This window comes from Octodon degus, unplaced genomic scaffold (genome assembly GCF_000260255.1).
Source record: "Octodon degus isolate 3935 unplaced genomic scaffold, OctDeg1.0 scaffold00321, whole genome shotgun sequence".
NCBI classification, from domain to species: domain Eukaryota; kingdom Metazoa; phylum Chordata; class Mammalia; order Rodentia; family Octodontidae; genus Octodon; species Octodon degus.
In genome coordinates this window covers 284,316-292,726 of record NW_004524897.1, presented here as the reverse complement: position 1 = coordinate 292,726, position 8,411 = coordinate 284,316, and the positions used below count along the sequence as shown (strand labels likewise).

At 36.4% G+C, this 8,411-nt stretch overlaps 1 protein-coding gene and 1 pseudogene across 1 annotated transcript in view; one reads left to right on the top strand and one right to left on the bottom strand.

The window, feature by feature from the left end:
- The window catches only part of Pih1d3 (PIH1 domain containing 3), a 53,187-nt gene that overhangs the window by 36,134 nt on the left and 8,642 nt on the right, over positions 1–8,411 (top strand). The window lies entirely within an intron of this gene.
- Positions 3,389–8,411, bottom strand: part of LOC105741177 — a 5,269-nt pseudogene continuing 246 nt past the window's right edge.

Genomic DNA, 8,411 nt, shown 5'->3' with positions numbered 1-8,411 from the left:
GACATCATAGCAGTAAATGGCATGTCATGAAAAGTCGCCCATATTCAGACTACCAGAATGACAGGCACTCCAAATATGAAACTACTGTTACAAATTACCATCTGCAGTGCAGTAGCTTAGTTCACAAGTATCAGTATATATAGTTAGTCAGGGTGAGAATCTTTCCAATTAACTGCTAGATTAAAGAATCTTCTGAATATTCTCAGGAGCATTGCCTTGCTCATCTTTTACATATAACTGTATTAAAGCCACTTTCATAATGTTGGTCATTCTTATTCAGGAGCAAGGAACATCTTTCCATTTTTCCAAAGTCCTCTTTAATCTGTTATCTGAGTATTGTAATTATGATTGTATAGACCTTTTACTTCCTTTGTTAGATTAATTCATACATGTTTCATTTTTTTGGAATGCTATTGTGAAGGATATTGTTTCTCTAATTTCCCTCTCAGTGAGTTTATTATCTGTGTAGAGGAATGCTATTGATTTTGGAGTATTTACTCTGTATCCTGCTATGCTACTGAATTTGGTTATTAATTCTGGGAACTTCCTGGTGGAGTTTTTTGGGTCTTCCATATAGAGTATCATATCATCTGTGAAATGATAGTTTAGTTTCTTTCTTACCTCATCTTACTACTTTCATTTCTCTCTGTTGCCTAATGGTTCTAGCTAATGATTCCAGAACAATATTGAATTAGAGTGGTGATAGTGGACATCCTTGTCTTATACCTATTTTGAGGGTAAATGCTTTCAATTTTTCTCCATTGAGATTGATGTTGGCTGTTGGTTTGTCATCAATGGTTTTTATCAGATTGAGCTACAGGCCATTTATTACAATTTTTTGTAGGGCTTTGACAATGACTGAGTATTGGACTTTGTGAAAAGCCTTTTTTGTGTCTATTAAGATGATCATGTCGTTTTTGGTTTTGGTTCTGCTGACATAATGTATTACACTTATAGATTTGCATATGTTGAGCCATACTTGCATTCCTGGGATGAACCTACCTGGTTGTGGTGTATAATCTTCCTCCTGATTTGAAGTATTTATTTTCTAGTATTTTATTGAGGATTTCTGCATGTATGTTTATGAGGGAGATTGACCTATAATTCTCTTTTGTTGGTTGAATCTTTCCCTGCTTTTGGTATCAGTATGCTATTTGCCTCCAGCAATAATTTTAGAAGTATTTCTTTCTTTCCAATGCTATTGAAGAATTTGGGAGTTTTGGGATTAAATCTTCTCTAAATTTCTTGTAGAATTCAGTTGTGAATCCATCAAGACCTGGGCCTTTCTTTGTTGATATTTTTAAAATTATATTTTCAATTCCATTGGCTGATAATTGGGTTATTCAGAGTTTTCATATCTTCTTGATTCTGTTTTTCTAATTTGTACCTTTGTAGGAAGCTGTCCATTTCTTCTGTTCTTCTCATTCTGTGAGAGTAAAGATTTTCAAAGTAGCTGTTGATGACCTTTTGAATTTCCGAAGGATTTGTAGTAATTTCACTCATTTCATTCTTTATTGCTTGAATTTGAGTTTTTTTGTTCCTCTTTTTGGTGAGCTTAGTTAGGGGTTTATCAATTTTATTTTTCAAAGAGCCAGCTCTTCATTCATTAATTCTTTTTATTGTTTCTTTTGCTCAATTGCATTAATTTCTGCTATAACCTTTAAAACTTCCTCCTGTCTTTGGGCTATGGCTTGATTTGCTTTTTTTCTCGAAGCTTGAGGTACAGTATTAGGATATTTATTTGCTCATGTTCAGTTTTTCGAATGTGTGAGTTCACCACTATTATTTTCCCTCTGACAACTGCTTTCATTACATCCCACAAATTCTGGTAAATTGTGTTTGAATTTTCATTGGATATTAAATATTGTTTAATTTCTTATGTAATGTCAACTATAACCCATTGGTTGCTCAAGAGTGTGTTATTTTTTCCATAAATTTACAGGATTTTTGTAGTATCTTTTGTTGTTAGTTTCAACTTTAATTGAACTATATTCAGATAATATTAATGTATCATTTCAGTTTTTTTGCATTTACTTAAGCATGATATATGGACCAATATGTGGTCTGTTTTAGAGAATGGCCCATGTGCAGGTGAAAAGAATGTGTGTTCAGATGTTGTTAGGTAGAACACCGTATATGTCCACTAAGTCCATTTCTTCAAAGGTTTGGTTGAGTTCTGCTAACTTTTGCTTATTTCTTGTCTACCTGACCTATCTTTTCGAGATAAGAGGGTGTTAAGCTCCCCTGTGAAGATTGTGTTATTAGTTATTAGATTTTTAATGTCCATTAAAATTTATCTTACATAGGTGGGTGCTCCCATATTTGTTCCATACATATTTATGACTGTTATCTCTTTCTCCTGAAGTTCTCCTCTAAAAAGGTATGTAGTGAGCTTCTTTGTCTCATTTCATCAATCTTGGTTTAAACTTCAGATTGTCTGTGAACAGAATAGCTACCCCTGCTTTTTTTCTAGCTCTTGGAGCATATAGTATTATTTTTTATCTTTTCATTTTCAGCCTGTGAATTTTTTGGGGGGGTTAAATGTGTTTCTTGTATACAGAATATTGCTGGGTTTTGTTTCTTGATCCATTCTGCCAATCTATATCTTTTAATTGGTAAACTGAGTCCATTTACATTGGTGATTATAATTGATATGTATTGGCTTATGTTTGTCATGGTATTTTCCTACTGTTAGCTCCCTATGTTTCCTGTGTTTAATTTTTACCCTGTTTGGTGGATTCTTTCTGTTGTCATTGTGGACATTTTCATCCCTCTCTAGAGTAACATTTAATACTCTGGGTAGGGTTTGTTTGCTTGCCATGAATTGCTTGTTGTTTTTTTTTTTTTTTTTTTGACTGGCTTAGCCCATGCTGAGGATGGGACTGGCATGGCATATGGTACTGGAGGATCAAACTGCAGTCCCCTGCATCTGCGTAAGCTTGCCTAAGCGGGTGCTTTAGACTGCTGAGCTATCTAGCTTGCCCCCATGAATTGCTTTAGTTATTCTTTGTCACGGAAATATTTTACTTCTCCATTATACTTGAAAGATAGTTTTCCAGGGTATATCAGTCTGGGTTGGAATTTGTTTTCTTGCAAGACTTGTAGTACTTTGCTCCATGTGCTTCTTGACTTGATGGTTTGTGAAGAGAAATCTGCCGTTATTCTGATGAGTTGTCCTTTAAATGTGATGTTTCTTTTCTCTTGCAGCTTTTTGTATTTTGTTATTGAGGTGAATTTCCATCACCTTGATTTTTATATGTCCAGGTATAGATTTAATTGGATTGATATTATTTACAGTTCTATGTGCTTTGATTATCTGAATGTCAGATTGTTTCCTCATATTTGGGAAGTTTTCTTTTTCTTTTTCTCTTTCTTTTTTTCCTCACTCAAAGGCACACAGTTTATTTCCAGGTTGGTCCTGGTTCCGGGAGGTGGCAGGGCTACACCTTGGGGCTTGCAAACACCTCCCATCCCTCCAGCTGGCCCATCTTGACAAGGGTGGCTGCTGAGCCCATGTACACGCAGCCACTGGCAGCAATCCTGTAGTTGTACATGCGCGCTCCCAGCATCAGGTCCCCTGCGCAGCCTCCAAGGAAGTAGTTCAGGGGGTCATCAGGCTTCTCTCGGACTTGGGGACTAATGCCGGAGGTCAGGCCAAACACGGCCCCGATGGTGGCTGCAGTGAATGTGTACCGTCCTGCCCTGGCCACACCTTTGAAGATAGAGCTCGGGGACCTTTGTATGAGGCTGTAGGTGGAGGAGACTAGGCCAACGGTGCCGCTGATAGTGGTGTTAGCGTAGGCCTTGCGGTGGCAGTTGGTGCCCTCCTGAATGTCCGTGTATAGAATGAGAAGCCTCTTTGCTATGGTGGCTCAGCCAGGACCCTATACGGTGGGCCCTGCAGGTACCTTGGCAAGTTTTCTGCTATTCTGTTCATATTCTTTTTATGTCCTTTGTGTTGGCGCCTTCTTTCTCATGATGCCTATTTGCCTTATGTTGTTCATATTTGCATTGTCTTGCAGTTATGGAATTATTATTTCCTGGAACTTTGTTGTTTTTAAGAGATTTTTTTTTTTTTTTGCTTTCCTGGTCACTAGCTGCAACAATGTCTTCAAGATCTAAAAGTCTATCTTCAATTTCATTCAAATAGCTTTACCACTTTTCATGGAGTTTTTAATTTCCTATTCAAATCTGCACCATGAATTCTAATTTTTTCCTATATTGGTCATTCAAAGTTTCCATCATTTTTCTATTATCCTCTAATTTTTTTATCAGTGTCTTCATTTTAAAATTTTAACAATATTTATTATTTTTAATTTTTATTCATTTTAATGAGAAAAAAGAAGAAAATAGCAATGAAACAGTTTCATAACAGGTTAGTAGGACATTTACAATAATTAATTCATTGCATATTGTTGTCTTCCTAGTAGTTATTCAGAGGACAAGATGCAGACATGATATATTGTCTAAACAATATCAGTACAAACTTTTATTCTCAGTGAACTAAGAGAAACTATATATATATATACATATATATATATACATATATATATGTATATATTTATTTTTTCTTTCCCTTGTTTTTTTCACAACAAAATTGTCCTTTAGTTTCACTTTTGTGAAGTTAGTAATGCATGACACTAGGTTTCTTAGCAACTGATAGCAAACCTTAAACAGACAGGATGCTCATCTCAGGAGTGAGGTAGCCTGTTTGTCAAGTCCCAACTACATATATTTCATTGATTTCCTAGCTTGTGGCTCCCAGCATATCCTCTTTTTTGTTTTGTTTTTTTCAGAGATGGGTGTTCCACTGCAGTTATAGAATCTGTATTTGGAGAACTCTTTAAAGGACCTTTTCATATTTGAAAGCAGTCTAAAGATTATAGGTACTTGAATTCATCAAAACAACACAATATAGTCGAATAGTCCATAATAGTAATGGGTTGTCAGCAGAACTGGCAATTGTCAGAAGTTGTTGACTTGAACGTTTTGCATCTCAACATATTAATATGGCATTATATTTTATACCTCATGGTTATGCTTCTACTGCTGGATGGTTAAGACCAAGTTAAAGCAAGACCTATATAACTAAAAATGTAACTTTTGATTCTGACAAGGTCAGTCAAATCACCTCAGGATTTACCCTGGAACCATGCACAGCACCTTGTAGATCTTTGTCAGTGTCAGCCATGTGGATGAGTCACAGCAATTGCTTAACAAATTTTCTCTCTGTGAAAGCCCGAGAGAAATTTTTCTCTCTAGGTGACTCTCCTTAGGCACACTATACATCATCAGTCACTTTCCTCTGTGGCCCCATAATGTCCTTGATCAGAAAATTTTGGGCACTACTGAGTTATAAGATGTCACAGCACAGGTTCTATTATGTCCTGAGTCCTCACAGATGGATATTCTAAAATTTCAGCCCCTATAGAATGTGAAAAAAAAATTACACATTTTTACACAGAACTTTAGAAATCAAACTATATACAACATTGTAGCAGGACAACTCTATAACATTTTTTTCTTGTCTCTTATTTTCTTTTACCTTTTTTAAACAATTACTTTAAAGAGAGTATAGCAATACTTGGTTTGACATTAGAAGCAGTATCCATTTAGATGACCAAAATGACAGATACTCTCATTTGTAAGGACTTCTGGATAACATCCGATCTCTCAACATGCCCTGGAGAGCTGTCTGTGAGTGCCCTACCTCACCCTGTCCTTCTCCTTGCCCCAGCACACAGCTCCAGCCATTTTGAACTGCTACTGTGAGGGCCAGCCCCTCCTTGTCACCGATGTGCTCCTATGCTTCTGAAACTTCTTCTGTTGTTGTTCACTGGGCCATGTGTGATATTTTCACCCCATTCATCACAGTACACTGCTAATCAGTTTTTTTCAGGAAAGGACTTCCAACTAGTTTTGAGGCCTCTGTCATTGTCACATAAAGAATGCTCAGTAAACAACTACTGATTTTAATGTAAACAAACAAACAAAATGACAGGTATTTCAAGCATGGTTAAAAGTGCCTATAAGCAGGTGCAGGGGCCAGGGATTCGATTCCCGGGCAGCCATGCCGGCCCCGTCCCTGGGACACACTGAGACAGCAATTGAGATTGGCGTGGTGTCACCTGCCTATAATTCCAGCTCTTGGGAGGCTGTAAACAGGCAGATCACTACAAGTCCGATCTAGTAGTGAGATCCTGAACACCCTGTAGACTCTTCTCTAAAAAAAATAATAAAATGGGAATTTGTATATAAACTACTTCCCCTCAACTCTGTCTGGGCACCTCCTCTTCACATAACTGGGGTCTTCCAGGTAGACTAGTTCACCTAAGTTAACCCCTGCTTCCTCCATGCCTCAATGATCTCCCAATAGGTGTGGGCCTCAGACTGGGCCCTACTGGACTTAGAAGTATGACTCAGCTCACCTGACCCAGCTGTATGCCTCAGTCCCCCTGAGAACCACTCTACCAAACTCAGCCCGCAAGGTCGCACATGCTAGCTCCTCTGGGCTGTTGAATTCAACCCTCCAGGACACTAATGCTAGCTCCTCCGAGCCTCTGAACTCCTGAAACTTCTTGTAGTCATTGGCAAGTAGAAACAAAAATATAGTGCATTTAGTTCTGGTGATCTCAAGGAGATAGAAGTGGTAAAGCTATGAGTGACTAGCATGAAGATAGGTAAGTCCTCTTACTCTAGAATGTGCTGGGAACACTCCTCCTGACGTTTGTAATGGGAGAAGAGTCATGCTTGAACGAACTACTTTTTCTGAAGAGGAGAGAGATGGTAATCAGTATACTACTAGAATGCTTAAAAGTAGTAGCATTATACAAAAGGTATCCATTAATTTGAGAGGATGATCTATTGATTTTTTGTCCTAGTTTTGGAGTGTCTCAACTACAACTGCACGATAGACCCAAAGCCAGAACTACCCAGCTAAGCCTCTCTCAAAAACCTGATCCCTAGAAAATGTGCAAAGTAATAAAAGTTCATTGTTGTTTTGAGCAATAAATAACAATAACAAAAAAACTAATAAAAGACAGACCTAGAATTCAAACTCAAGTTTATTTATTTATTTATTTATTTATTTATTTTTTGGCAAAACCGGGGATTGAACTCAGGCCCTTTTGCTGGCCAAGCAAGCGTTTATTCTACTGAGCCATCTCCACGGCCCCTGAAAACTCAAATTTAATTCTAAAGATTGAGCTCCCCACAAATTGAAAGTTTCCTCCATGAAAACCTTAGCAGTTTTCTTTAGTGTTGTTATTAAAGTAATTACTTTGAAATGTGTTCAATTTGCATCCTACAGAAAGAAAAGAGCATCAGGTCTTTAAGTTAGTCAGTAGCACCCTGAATTTACTAATATTTAGCAAAGTATTTGGTTTTGAGCACAGTTAGTTAAAAGTCAACAAATAACTTTTTCTGTTTCCCAAGTATTCATAAAAATATTAATTACTAAGATAGCCTGATTCATGTTTCAGAGGGATTTTTCTGTTATAATCCCTCAAAAAACTTCTGTCTTCTTGAGATATTAATGTGCTTCATTCCATCTAATCTGTCCTTTCTCCTGTTCCTCTTTTGAAATCATTTTAGTGTATAATTTAAACTCCTTAAGAGAAAAAATGAGATTGTTTCTGAATTCGTCTTCCTAGAACTACAAATGATTTTAAGAACCACTTTGAAGTTCTATCTAAAATTATATCTGAAGTACATATAAATTGCAGTTCTTTTCCTTGCTCATTTGTCATTTAACCCTAGAGAAACATTTTACCTTGAAATAGCCATCATTTCAAAGCAAAGAAACAAATATTTGCATTTTTTCATCTAGATGGAGTCAACATGAGATATTAAAGAACATATCAATTTCACTATCAACTTGAATACAGTAGAAGTGAAACTTACTTTGTCTTACAAAAGGCTTTGAGTCAGAGTAACTATAACTGCCTCTTTGAAAGATACTGTATTTATTTCACTTAAAGTGTCTCCAACTATATTGATCTGAATTTTTAAAATATAAATTAGAAGAAAATTTTGTTTAATGAAAACATAATCATAGGAAATTCTTACATAGTAGCATCTCTAGAGCTACACTGCATTTACACATATTTGTTTAAATATAGACTCAATAAAATATGTCACAAGCATGTATTGGTTCACTCTATTATATCACAAAAATGTGATTGCCTACCTTAAGCTTTTATAAGGAATTACAATTTGTCCCACTAGTTATTTGATGTATATTTCCCTCATAACTTGCTGGTTTTGTGCTGGCCATTCCAGCCATAAATCCTCCAGATGTTTCAAATCTAGCTTATTTTGTAGATGGGTTCATATATACCTAAACATTAAGTTGCATTTACTTTGCTTACAAAACTCTCTCTCTCTCTCTCTCTCTCTCTCTCTCTCTCTCT